Source organism: Lygodium microphyllum, chromosome 10 (assembly GCF_053477565.2).
Source record: "Lygodium microphyllum isolate KBCC chromosome 10, Lygodium_microphyllum_v1.1.10, whole genome shotgun sequence".
Taxonomy (NCBI): Eukaryota; Viridiplantae; Streptophyta; class Polypodiopsida; order Schizaeales; family Lygodiaceae; genus Lygodium; species Lygodium microphyllum.
The window spans coordinates 77,707,925-77,722,776 of record NC_141144.1 but is presented as its reverse complement, the minus strand read 5'-3'; positions in this window follow the sequence as shown (position 1 = coordinate 77,722,776).

Genomic DNA, 14,852 nt, shown 5'->3' with positions numbered 1-14,852 from the left:
GCACAAATCACACTGTCATACGTCCCATCTATGTGCTCATCATCCTCCAAAATTCCTGCATTTTTCAAAATTTTCTCCTTCCTGCATATATACTGCCTGGCAGCTCTAGGCAACCTAGAAGTCTTCTGATAACTCATCGAATTGTTTGCTGAAATCGCAACAAAATTGGAGGAGAAAACACTGCTGCCAGGAGGCGAGAACTCCAATCTCCTCTCCTCTGTACCACCGTCGTCTCACGAAACGGCAGTACCTAATGAAAACCCGAATCCCTCACAGTGGGCAAAGGTGCATCTCTGAGAGTATCTCTGTTTCTAACATGGTTCACACATACAGTCATAAACTGAACTGCTCTCATACCATCTTTACTGCGAATCCGTGCATAAGCAGATCCATCATCCATGACCTTTGTTTCCATGCGCATCTCTGTAATGAATGGCTGACCAAGAATTATGGGATAAGAGTATGAATCTTGCACAAAGAAATGAAAATCCTCCTCTACATCACCAATAGAAATCCTGACACTAGGACAAGCAGCATATAAATCACCTGCAGTGTTATTGGCGGCTCTCATACGCCACCCATACTCTACATCCATAGGCCATCTGTTACTCTCATAAACTCCACGAACTATGAGATTAATCTCTGAACCATGATCAACCAATGCAACATAAGGCACCTGTTTCTCTCCAATCTTTACCATCGTCTCTGTAGTTGCCCTAGCCCAATGGCTCCGCGAAAAGTGACTACGCGGTATCATGACAGGCTCATCAATTTCACCATAATGCATAGGCTGAACCCTCTTCTCTACCTGCGGAAAAATAGAAGCATTATCAACCATAACCTCATCCTCATCCTCATCCAACTCCCCAATCAAAACTCCCTGTGTATCAGTGGTAGAGAATGCATACCTTTTCCTCTTCAGGACCTCCTGAAACTGATCCTGAAACTCTCTTTTCGAGATGCCCAAAATCTCAGAAATAGTGAAAGTCACCTCACTGCCAAGTATCTTATCATTAAAGATTTTCTTCATGTCCATAGATGTCTCAATATCGGACATCAATCTGAATCCTGGCTGCTTTCTCTCTCTAGGCTCTTGCCTCTTTTCTCTCTTTTGAGCATGTTCCATCTGTCGATCTGGCCCTGGTCTTGAAGACGGTCTTGCAGTAGGTGGAGTAACAAACTCACCCCTTCTAGTCTTCTTAGCTGCACTTGGATTTTCTTCATCCCTCTTACGCTTCTCCTCAACAAGTACATCTACACCATGAGACCTAGCCAAATAAGCCTGTCTCTGATCTGATACTAGAGCCTGCACTAGTCAAAACAGTTTGCTGAATTTTCCCCTTGTTTGCAGTCTCCATAGCATAAGTCCATAGCGCGGACTGAGTCTCTAATCCCTTCTCAATCTGTACTCCATATGCAGAAGCATCACCTCTAGCTGTCACATAAGAAGTACGCGCAGCCATGTCCTCCACTAACTTCTTCATTCCACCTTTACCAAAGTTGGTAGCAAGTGGAGCTCCTGTCTCAGTCAACCAAATCTTACCATCTTGCCCCCAATATACCAAATTCTGCCTCCTTGCATCCTGGAAAGAATCACAATCCGTGCAATGCTGATGGTCCGTACTATCACACCAAATACATCTCCGATCTCTCCTAGGTGCACTAGGAGCACTCCTAGGTGTAGTAGGAGCACTAGAAGAAGTAGTAGGCGCAGTTGAAGTAAACTGATCCTTCAACTTTCCCACCAACTCCGCTTTGACTGACTCCAGTGTCAAATCAGTGATGCCTTTGATTATGTCATCAAGAGAGATAGGCACCGATGGAGCGGATGGTTTTGGAGCAGAAGGTGTAGGCATCGGTCGTGGAATAGGAGGAATAGGTGGAGTGGAAACAGTAGGCACTGGCATAGGCCATGAAACTGGTTGAGAAGGAGAAGAAATAACAGGGATAGAAGTAGGCATAGGAGCTGATGATGGTGTAGGTGTCATGGAACCATTCTGTAGGCGAGTCTTCTATATCCTCCTCTTGGTCAAAGTCGAGACTGCATCCTGCCAATCAGTTTTAAGACCCATAGGCTTCGTGCGATCTTCAAGAAGCTCACCCAATTCTTCTTGAAGAGCAGGATCTGCAACTTGCAAGAAAAGCTTAACTTTTTTAACATCCAATGCTCTTTGTTCAATGGCATCAAGCTGAGTATACCTCTCTTCGAATTCTCGAATCAACTCCGAAGCAGCTAGACCTTTGTTTGACATGTAGACCCACTCTCGGAATGACCGCTGAGTAGCCATACCAAAGTCCTCAAGGAAGTATTCTTCTTTCAAGGCCTTCTTAAAATCTTGCCAATGTGTATTTTGAATAAAAAGATTAGTCACTTTTGTCCTCAAAGCAAGTGTGACAAGACGAAGGAAGTACTTACTCATAAGTCTAGCAGGAACTCCAAAAAACCCCATCTTGATCTCATATGTCTTCAAATATGCTGAAACATTACGCCCGTCAAATAGCTTCTTCTCATTCTCAACTGCTTCAATAGCCTTAGTCGTGCTGTTTGCATTCTCCTGCTCCGAATAGAGTTGCCTTTGCTGAGATAACTGTTGTTGATGCAATTGTTGCTGCTGCTACATATACAATTGTGTTTGCTGATTTTGGAGCTGCATATACATGGACATATTCTGCAAAATCTGTTTTAGATCCTCTGTTGAAGTACTTGACGCAGCAGTCATTGATGGAGCTGAAGTAGACGCACCTGGAGTTGTAGAAGAAGCTGAAATAGAGGCTGAAGTATCTCCCATCCTGAAATTTCTGCGATGCTTTCACGTCGGGTTCACCAAAGATGTCGAAGGGTTTCAAAAGCAATGTCGCAACTTCAGAAGTCCTTGATAAATTTCAGGCCAGAAGATCAAGCGAGAGAATGAAGTCAAATCTGTTATAATTTCAGGACACCCTGTATTCTTTTGAGCATTCAAAGGGACTCCACCCTCTTGTCCTTCTCCATAGTTGCTTAAATATAGTCTATAAGAACAAAAGGAGAACTGCTTTTTCCACAAGCTTTAATTACAGTGGCCATCAGCTCAAAAGGAAAACCCATCTCTTATAATTCAGTCGATGGATCAATCTCTGAATTGTCAATGATCTCTTATGAATTCAATCCTTCTTATTTATCACATACATCCTCATAAGGTCGCAAATCTGAATCCTCAATCGTAGACTGTTTAAGTTTCTTTGGGTATGTAATACAAGCTCTGTCTCAATGCTACTGTCATCACTATCGTAGCTATGAGGCTTTGCATGATGAAGGAAAGGTAACAACCTAATCAATTCCCAATTTTAGCAAGAGTATGGATACCCAAAGAAGAAGTGATTATGAAAGTATTCCTTGTCTTTCAGATATACTAAGACTCAATCAATGAAGACAGACTTGGATTTCTCTTCAGATTATTGAACATTATTTATAAGGTACTCCAAAAGATCATCAAAATCAATGCTTCCACTTGTTTCTGATGCATTTAGAACAGCAGTGCTTCATCTTCTCCTGTTTACATGTGTAAAACAGAAATTGCCTTGCATAGGTCTGTGGCACATGACGGAAATAGCAGAAATGGCCAAAATCCAATCTAAAAACCTGTCTTCTTGAAAGTCAATCAGCTGAACCTTCTAATAGAAGCTTCGGGAGCACTAGGATTTCAGGACGATCTACATCACCGATGTGGCAAAGGCTGGAGGAGTCGATCTGAAGCAAGGCAGGATCACCATACTTTATTGCAGGAGAGTTTCTGAAGGAATGGCATCAATCTTGGCATGCAACACTGCGTCTGTTGCTCCCGTCTCCAAAAGAAAACGAATCAGTGTTTCGGCTCACAGACTCCACAAAAGACGAATCCGTGTCTCAGCCCACAGTCTCCATAGTAAAACCAATCGTAAAGATCGTCGTCCTTTTTCGCCATTGCAACGATGATATCTTTACCTTATCCTCTCCTTTTTCCCCTTTATACGGCAATAGGTACATCACTCCTCAGTTTGCGGCCAAAGATGCTTTCTTCTACGGCTTCTCGATCTCCCTTCGATGGCCCAGGCTCTTCAAAGCAGCAATTTGCTCCTTCATAACCTGTGGCTTCACCTTTGATCCGTTTCCTTCGCTCCCACTTCCATCATTACTTGAAGCAAGTGAGCAATAGATTAACAGCCCACCATCTTCTTTGTCGACTTCATCCTTCTTCACGATCATGTTGTTTCATCTTACTACAGCTCTTCGTCAATCCAGTTCTCGTCATCTTCACCTGCAGCTTCGTCCTTGTCGTCAAGCTCACCAAAGTCCCTTCGTTCCCCTCTACCACAGTAGCCGTCCCCTTTTCCTTCCTCCCTCATCTATTTTCCCTCTCTCCCCATTCAAAAAAAGCTCTTTCTTTTCTTTCCCGGATAAAAGCAGGTTCCCTCAAAATGCTTTGTCAGGAAATAGCCCTCTACGGTTCTGCTCAGAAAAGCGACCCCTTTTTCTTTTTCCAGAAAAGCGGCCCCAGTCATGGCCTCCTTGACTTTGAAATTCCAAGCATAAGGTCTCTTCATCTTCCTCACCACTTATATCCATGTCACTATCACTATTCTCAAGATTCAAGAAATCAAAAGAGTCTGAATTCATCTCCTTCTGTGAAGCCTCATAATCACTTTCTAGATTCTATTGAATAGATACCTTTCTTCTTGCAAGCTTGAGCTTTTGTACGTTATTACAACTCACAGATTTAAAAGACCCCTAGCACTTACCAATTATGGTTGAACTTGAGCTGGCTATAATCGATTTCCCAATCATCTTTTCCCAGGAGCCATCCATCTTTAGGTGCCAATCTCAGCTGTCATGACTCGAGTTTGGACTTGAACACGAGCAACACAAAAGTCGGCAGCAACCAAGACTCTATAGATTGAGTAAAATGCTTCAAGCACAGGTGTCAAACCAGTGATAGAGGTAGACCTATTTGTGGGTAAAAGTAGTCTACCATTTTGACTCCCCAACCTTTAGCTCCATGTGTGTCACTTCCTAACACCATGATTTTGAAATTTAAAAAAACCTGTATCGTCCACCTTCAAGTGAGTTTCATCACAAGGACCTTAAGCTCTTGCCATTCTTCACAAACATATCCACCACTATGCTTCCAAACTTCTCCCCACTATACTCATATGCAGAAAATAAATGTAAACACAACAACCAAGTATGTACAAAGTATCAAATCACACACACAACTGTTGGATGGTTTTCACACCTCGAATGCGCAGCAATACGACACCGCGGTAGGATAGCAGATGCTATCATCGCAGATCTAGAAGAGGAGAGAAAACTGGCCCGCAAAGCATTGCAAAGCATGGCTGAGTACAATAGGGACCAGCAAGCTAGGAGCCAAAGGCAAGGCATGGAGTTGCGAGAGGTGCAGCGGGTGCCGAACTTGGCTGGCAGAAATCAAACTGACCATGAGAAAGCACTATAAGGAGACTTAACACTGAGTGAGCTTCTCATGAAGCGGCTGCTCGATAACACGGCTCTGTAAAGTAAAGTGCCGCGGCTCTAGTGATAATGCTGCTCCGTAGGATTAGGAGCAACCCAAGGCTCAAAGATCCAAGCCAAAATCCCTATTTTTGCCAAGCAACTTGATAAATACCAACCTTATGACGATGCATACAGCTTTGTTGAGCAGTTCGAGCAAGTCTGCAAAGCCAACGGCCTCAACGACCTGACTCAGCACTCTCAAGTGTTCGGGCTTTGCTTGGGTGACAAGGGTAGGACGTGGTATACGAGCTTAGATAACGCAGAGCGAGCCAACTTCGATGGCCTCAAGGATCTCTTCATTAAGAGATTTGTCGATCCCAGAAACTCTAATAATCTACTAGTATGCTTGATGAACGTCAAGCAGAAAGAGAAGGAGGACATTCATGATTACGTGACCCATGTGTGGAGTCTCTTCAAGAGAATCCCTGTTGGAGAGCGACCGACTGAAAGAGTAGTATCAACTGTATTCATCAATGGGATCCAAAATGAGGAACTATACAAGGCTTTGGCAGGCAACTCGAGCTTGCAGTGAGACATGCTAGCCAGAGTCTTTGAGAAAGCCATTCGAGATGACGATCAGCTGAAGGAGCGGAGTTCCAGAAGCACAAACCTAGAAGAGACCAACTCGTGAAGCTCAAAGAGAGCGTCAGCCTCAAGTGAGCGATCAGCCCCACCATCCCAAGATAAGGGGAAAACTACTGAAACAAACCACGACTTGGCTGACGTTAAGATGGAACTAGCCAAGTTGTAAGATATGTTGAGACGACCAATGTGCCCACGCATCCAATGCGTGTACTGTGGCGGAAACCACTTGCCAGCCGAGTGTCAAGACCCTAGGTCAAGACCTTGCACTAACTGTGGCAGGTTTGGTCATGACGTCGCTCATTGTAGACTACCAAGGAGACTTCCATACTCACAACCATACGGCCAACCTTACCTAGCGAATAGGCCGCAGCCATTTTTCGGAAGGGGAGCCCCATTGGCCCTCCCTGCGCCTAACGACATTAAGCCTGCTATTCCTAAGTTGGAAATAAATCCTATGGGCATTCCTAGACCGGCTGGTCCTTACGTAACCCATCCACCGAGTGACGCTCCTGTCCACTATGTGGAAGAACCAAACAAGGAAGAAGCTTACATATGCCCTTATGTCTTGCATGACGATGAGGGCAACGCTTTCCTCATAGATTATCACCCCGTACCGGTGATGGCATTAGGAAGAGGACGAGGTAAAGGCCTAGGAGGGCAGACGCAGGATCCAATCACCTACTATTGGACTTGTGGCCACCTAGGTCATTTCTCATCACGCTGTCCTGAAAGGGAGCAGCAAAATAGAGACAAGGCCGACCAAATGTGTGCTAAGTGCGGAATCACCCATCTCTTCGTCGATTGCCCAAGGTGAAAGCCGTCGTCTAACTCAGCCCAACAAGCCATCTGTCCCATTGGGGTTGTTTGGTGTCGAGAACCATGATGGGGAGGCCACGCCTATTCCATTGCGCGTCATGACCCATGCCCAAACGAAGCAGGCCGGCATCTCTCTACCAAGACCTATCAATCTTGATGCAGCCTCGATTGGGAAGAAGAGCCATAGACAATAGAGAAAGAAGTCGGAACCTAAAATTGCACTAAAAATGGAGAGTGCTACAACTCTGGTTGCTGGAAAGAAGGTCTCTGACGCAAAAGCAGAGACATCAGCCCCTAAGATAGCTGAAAAGGGAAGCACTAAGGTAGGGGAATACCCACATCCAAAGCGACAATTAGAGGCCATAGAAAAGGTGAAGGAATGGGTGAAGGAAGCCCAAGACCATCTAAAAGACTTTGAGCCCATCATAGAGGACGGGATCGATGATCTCTGCAGTATAAGTACGCCAACCTTGCCTCCACAACCAAAGTCAAGAGAAGCAACTACACCACAGACGGAGCCGCTGAGGCCGAGCCTTGGCGTTGCTACAGGGCCGCGGTTCAGTCACGGCCACTGGTCAGGACGATCTAGGTTAGGGGAGAGACAAACACCCAACGACCTCCTAACCACATTGGTGACTACCCCTGTAACACTTGGCCTGGAAGATCTGCTTAGGCAGCATTCCACCCTATGGCAAGATCTTAAGCAGTGGGTTGAAGGGCCACAAGAGCAGGCTACGGCAGATCCTCATGACCACGATGCAGAGACACAAATATCGAGTTTGACACTGCACTCTATGCCTAAATCCTTGCATGTCAATGCCTTCTGGGAAGGTTCCGAGATGCATGCAGTCTTACTGGTTTTAGCGCTAGGCGATACAACAAGGAAGGGAATCGTGGATACAGGTGCTGGGGTTAGTGTACTTAGCCACGCAGTGCTTCAGACTTGGGGAAACCCACTTGTTGAGACTGCTAGGTTTAATGTCACACTAGCAAACATTATGAGAGTCAAACCGTTCGGGGTGCTTAAGAATTGGCGAGTGAAGATCCCAGGTGTCCAGTTCTCCATTGACTTTATAGTCATGAAGGGAGTGGACTACGACATCCTATTAGGCCGCCCCTGGATGCGCAATGCTAGAGACATTGAAGATTAGGTTAACTGCTTGATCTTCCTTGGCAATAGGACAGATGCCGTGAGAGTAGAGATGGACACGTGGATGACCTTGCTAGTCGACTTAGATGCCATCTCTGCTATGCTCAAGGGTAATGCCCAGGTCAAGAAGTCCTATGGGTCCTTGACCAAGTATATCCAATGCCCAGAGGACGAGCAGGATTGGATGCATGTCCTTGCTATAATCGACTTGCCATTCTCTGATCACAAGGCATATGAGCAAGCCATTAAAACAATCGGCAAGGCTAATGACACACCCTTTGAACTAGTCTGCATGATGACAGGAAGCTTTCGGGGGAAACCGAAGCCCGTCAGCTCCCAAGTCCCAACCAAAAAAGGAAACTCCAAGAGATATTGGAATACCTAACGGACAAGCTAGCTAGCAATCTAGCTGCAAATTTCAAATCACTCCAGGATCTTTTGGATGAATCCAAATGGCAATGGACCAGAGTGCATGACTTGAACCTCATGTATAACTAGGCCCTGTTTCTTGACCAATGACCAGACTCCCTATCCTTCTCAGCCAATAATCTATCCTTTTTTATCAAAGACTGCATATTCTCTTGTAATCTTGTCTGCATATTTATCAAGGCTTGATGAACCCTTGCTAATCCTTGTGTGACAAGTCTGCATGTGTATCCATACAATCCTTCAATATTGCCCTAGGGGGTCCACTAGGGTTTACCATATGGTACCACGTGAGTGTAAGGGAGGGGGATTATTTAAGGGAATGAAGGTACATTTTATGAGGTAAGGTCCCATAAATAGGAGGTAGATAAGGGGTATTTTTATATATTTCTTGCACGCAGGTGACGTCTCCTTATTACTACTAGTGAATTCCTCGTGAATATTGCCTTCACAAACAAAATTTGCGAATTGTGGTGGCCTTTGACTGACTAGATCAGTTTGATAAATGCACCCATCAACCCAAATGTCCACATTTTTTTCCATGAATTTATTTCTTCTTGCATCCTACATCTTATTACATCATCCCTTTCCACAGTTCTTTTGAACATTTGTGCATATTCATCCTCCAATTGAATGTGAACATCTCTCTTTCTCTTGATACGTCTTACACCTACATCCTGTAAATAAAAATATATGCTAATTTTAACTTAGATTAACATTCAAATCACACAATTATACCCCTTTGATTCAATATATCTGTGTTCTTTTTTACTTGTTAAATCTTGTCTCTTTCTCTTTATTTTAGTCATGATAGACCATAATCAACCCCTAATCTACTTGTAATCTTAGATTTTCATCTATCTCTAATTAGCATCCAATCTTATCTTTTGTTGTATCCAAAATATTCTCTCTCTCTCTCTCTCTCTCTCTCTCTCTCTCTCTCTTCCCTTCAACAAGAATTGATCAAATATATTTAAACACATTTATACAGAAGCTTGGTTAGTAGAGAACAATAACATCATCTTATCTTCTACCCTAATTTACTCTCTGTCACTCTATCACTTATTTTCTTAGTTTATCTCACACAGTCCTCTCTCTCTCTCCCTCTCTCTCTCTCTCTCTATGAATTGATACTTAAGGATTAAACAACAACTATGAAGAATAATAACATCACAAAGATTTAAAAAAAAAGATAACTCCATAATCACTTGATTGCTTGTAGTATAGAGTGTTGAAGAGGAAGATATCTTATAGCATAGTACTAAAGAGGGAGATTTCTTGTAGCAGGGTAGAGAGTGTTGTAGATAGAGATTATTTGATTTCAGCAAATCATATCAAAACCACTCCTGAGATTGCCTGTAGTAGGGTAAAGAGTGTTGTAGATAGTACTGAGTGTTGCTTCACAAGAATTCATATATAAGAAACCATATTCTGGAAGGAAGGAGAATAATATACAAAATTTTAGACACAACTAGAGCTTTGAGAGGGAACCAAAAAATGCCCAGAAATAGGTATATACTTTTCCAGAAAGGTTAAGATTTTAGAAGGAAACTCTCGAGTCAAAAAAGGTGTCTTTGGGTAAAAAATAATCTTAAAATATGATGTGTATGTCAACTTATATGATTTTTTAACTTCCGTCCTTTTAAGAAGTGAGAATGAGAATGATTCTAATAAGAAAATAGAATTCTACTTTTTTAGTTATGAGGATTTTGAGAAAAAATGACCTTATCCTACAATTTCGGAATAAAATAATAGGTGTAATCTATTGAAAATACAAATACAAGATTTTCTTGATTATAGAATATCTCTTATTATAATATTATTTGGAATCTCTTTTAAGAGAGAGAGAGGTGAGAGAAACCCCTTAAGGGGCAAAAAAGAGAGTCCATATTTCTCCTAATGATCTTTCTAAAGCTCCCACTTCAGCTCTTGCTGATCATGTTACTTAGGAATATTTTGGTCTTTGTTCCACTCATAGATAACCTTTGGGCTACATCAAGAGTTAGCCTTATTACCTTTTTTTCTCCTCCCAGTATATACCAATGGAATTCAATAAATCCTCAACTTTCTCCATAGCCACTTGGTATCTAGAAGGAGATTTCATTGTATTCACATAATTGATGTGTAACTTTAAGAGCTTGCCAAATGCATGAAACAAAAATAGGGGGTTACAAAAAAAAAATCATTCAAAGCCCACTTTTTGCCCATTCCCATCAAGAGGCTTTAGCAACCTACCTTGCATGGTCACGTTAAGAATATCATGCATGAGAATATGTTCCTTTTGGGCAACTTTGGTCTAAGAGGTTTATGTTTATGTTAAGTTCCCAATTTGTCAAAATTTACCCTTTGTAATGGCCAAAATCTTGCATCTAGTGACCTTTTTGCATTACTTTAAAGAAAGAAAAGAATAACACTAGCTCTCAAACTCATGCAACCACTCATGCAATGCATTACCTCTTAGTTTATAGAGTTACATTTCTTCTTGCCTAGGTTACAAGTTACAAAATTTGAATAACTATAAAACAAAGCAATACACTAAAAAAGAAAAAGAAAGAGACAAATCATGCATCGAGTGTCCAATACTAATAAGTTGTGGAATTGGCCTTACTGTGAACAAATGTTCAAGAGTTCATCAACCATGGGTAGAGAAAGTTAGTACATGCAAATGGAACTAGCTCTATGGAATAGAACTAGCTCCAACATACGCTTGCAATAGTTCTCTCATCCAGTTCCATTACGGAGAATCTAGGTTTCCCTTGATGGAATTAGAATGTCTCACCACATGGTAACAATGAAAGAAAGCTTGACTCCCAACATTCTACAAGACATCCCGATAGGCGACACCTCTCACCCTTCTTCTTTTAGCATGGAGATTTTCACTCGAGATCAGCAACATTCTACAAGACATCCAGATAGGTGACACCTCTCACCCTTCTTCTAGCATGCAGATTTTCACTCAAGATCAGCAACAACTGAAACTCCCATTGACAAGTACAACCCTTACCTTTGGTTCATTATCGGCCTTTGATGGTATTTGTGCCTCACTTCCACTCACTACTCTAAAGGGACAAATCATTGTAGGTAGGGAAAATAGAACTTGGTATCAACTTAAATAGGACCATAACCTAGTAGAAGCTGATAATGAAGGGGGTTTCACATGGTCTGATAAATAAAGGGGAGAAGCTCTTGGGAAAAGTAAAACTTGATAGGGCTTACATCTCAATAGAATTCATGACCTTCTACATTAGTTTCTATTAGAGTACACAAAGACATAGCCTTTTTGAATCACCACCCTATTTAGCTAGCACTTTCAAACAATGACAATATTATCAAACCAAGACTGTTCCATGTATACCCAATTCTATTTAGGCTAAAGGTATTACATGAAAGTGTCCACTATATCTCGTTTGGGGTTCCTCATCTAAAGGGTCTCCAACCAGTGCATGGCAACATTCAATCAAATAAACCCAAGATCTCCACTAGAGAAATAAAACACAACGTCATCAAACATAGAAGGAAAACATGAAATTGGAAATACATGGAGAGTATCACCCTTGAGGATAAGTAAATCAAGCTTAAAATGCATCTCAAAGAAGGTGAAGAGATAGAAGTCAAATAGATTCTAATGTAGACTAAAGCTTGGTGGACTAGCAAAATTGACAGACCCACAAAGGAAATGTTCAGCCTTGTTATAAAGAAAAAGGATAGACAATTGATTCCCCTACTAGTGGATGAAAGAAGCAATACAATAAAGAACTCGGAGTAAAACCTACAACTAGTCTATGATCACTGCTTCAATAGCTTTAGAAAACCATCTACACTTAACATAGAAAGGATTGATGCCTAGGCTACAATAGCTAGGTGTAGGCCCAAAGTGATCCCCATGTCAATTTCTGATATATTCGACCTAGAGTTTTGTTCAGTTGAATTGGAAGGTACCATAAGCGAATTCAGAAAAGGCAAGTCCCTTGGTTTAAATGGTTTACCCAACAAATTATTTCTAGAATTTGAAGAGTTTTTTATTCATCCTCTACTTCTCATATGGAAAGAATCTCTAGCCTTTGGAGCTCTACCACACTGTGACAATGCCAATGTGATTAAACCGATTCATAAAATAGACAATAAAGACCTTTTGGCAAACTAGATACCCATCACTTGCTTGACTTTAACCTACAAAATATTTACCTAAGCATTAGCTCATATGATTTCATGCCATCTTGAAAAATGGATTAGGAGGGAATAGAAAGTATCAAAGGATGCTACATATTAAATGCTATCATTAGCCTCTGGGAAGGCGTAGAACATGATAATGACACAAAACAAGACATAGTTTTCTTTCAGATAGATTTTGATACGGTGTATGATTGACTTGAGCGGGATTTTATCTTCTAGTCTCTTCATGACATGGCATTTGGAAGGAACTTTATCAAATATGTTATGGTGCTCTTTGACAATGCCTCCATAACAGTCTCACTTAACGGTATGCTAACCAACCCCTTCCCTTTAAAACAATCTACTCAACAAGGCTACTTGTTAGCCCGCTATTATTTGCCATAGCAACGGATGCTTTAGGGTGGCTTGCCTAGGTTGAGGTAGATGCAGGAAATATAAGGGGGCTTATCTTACTCAACAACAAACAAATGACGCTCAATCTGTTTGTAGATGATACTAATAGGATCATACACTACAAGGAATTGGGCAATTAGCGATGCCGATTAGCGACGGCGGATATCGGCGTCGCTGTTGGCGTCGCAACTAGCATCGCTATTTGCGTCGCAAGTAGCGACGCCGCAAGGAAAAAAAGCGCGGCCGAAACCAGAGCGTTGTTTTCATTTTCTTTTCTTCGTCTTTTGAGAGCGAGAGCGAGGGAGAGAGCCAAGGCTTTGTGAGAGAAGAAGAGAAAGAGACTTGCTGCCGCCGCCGCCGCCGCCGCCACCGCCATTGTTCGTGAAGGAGAGGAGGAGCCCTCGATACAAAGAGAAGCCACCCATGCTCGCCATATCTCATTGGTGAGTCTCCCTCTCTCTTTCTTTTACTTGTTGAAGGTTTAAATCGTTCTCTTTTGTTTGTTTAGGAGAGGAAATGAAAGAGAAGGAGAGGGAGAGGGAGAGAGAGGGAGAGAAAGAGAGGGAGAGGGAGAGGGAGAGTGCATTCTCTCTCTCTCTCCCTTTTGCTTGTTTAATGTTTAAATTACTTTCTTTTTTGCTTGTTTAGGAGAGGAAACGAGAGATTAAGAGAGAAAGAGAGGGAGAGGGAGAGGGAGAGGGAAAGAAAGAGAAAGAGAAATAGAGGGAGAGGGAGAGCGAGGGGGAGGAAATAGGAGAGGGAGAGAAAGAGAAAGAGAGGGAGATGGAGGGAGAGTGCATTCTCTCTCTCCCTCCCTCTCCCTTTTGCTTGTTTAATGTTTGAATCACTTTATTTTTTTCTTGTTTAGGAGAGGAAATGAGAGAGAAAGAGAGTGAGAGGGAGAGAAAGGGGAAGGAAATGAGAGAGGGATAGAAAGAGAAAGAGAGGGAGAGTGCATTGTATCTCTCCCTCTCCCTTTTGCTTGGAGGATGTTTAAATCACTTTATTTTTTGCTTGTTTAGGAAATGAGAGAGAAAGAGGGAGAGGGAGAAAAAGAGAAAGAGAGGGAGAGGGAGAGGGAGAGGGAGAGGGAGGGGGAGGGGGAGGGGGAGGGGAAGGAAATGAGAGAGGGAGAGAAAGAGGGAGGGGGAGGGAGAGGGAGGGAGGGAGAGGGAGAGGGAGAAAGAGGGAGGAAGAGGGAGAGGGAGGGGGAGGGAGGAAATGAGAGAGGGAGAGAAAGAGAACGAGAGGGAGAGGGAGAGGGTGAGAGAAAGAGAGGAAGAGAGGGAGAGGGAGAGAAAGAGAGGGAGAGGGAGGGGAAGGAAATTTAAGATAATATACGTATTGATAATGGTATGCAATGTGCTTTGCATACAGCCACGTACTTCATCAAAATGAACCCAAAATTATTGTTATAGAAAAAGAAACCCTTAAATTGAGTATAGGATAATTTCTCTCAGGTCTTATGACTATGAGTAGAATTGATTGAAATAAATTTTATTACTATAGTTATAAAATTTCATAGATGGCGCGCATTAATTTTAAAATGGATTACTTATACTCAAAGCCGAGATATAACAAAAAATTATATACCGCGACAAACAAATCGTTGAGCATGATACAAGGCCGAGATATAACATCGAAAAATCTCTCGACTACTATATACAATGCAAGGGTTATGGTCAACTTGCAACTTGACGTACATCTCCATAAAGCTATCCATTTAGGCCTCATTTGCTGTAATGTAGATAAGATGGCAAACGAAGAAGGTCTTATTGT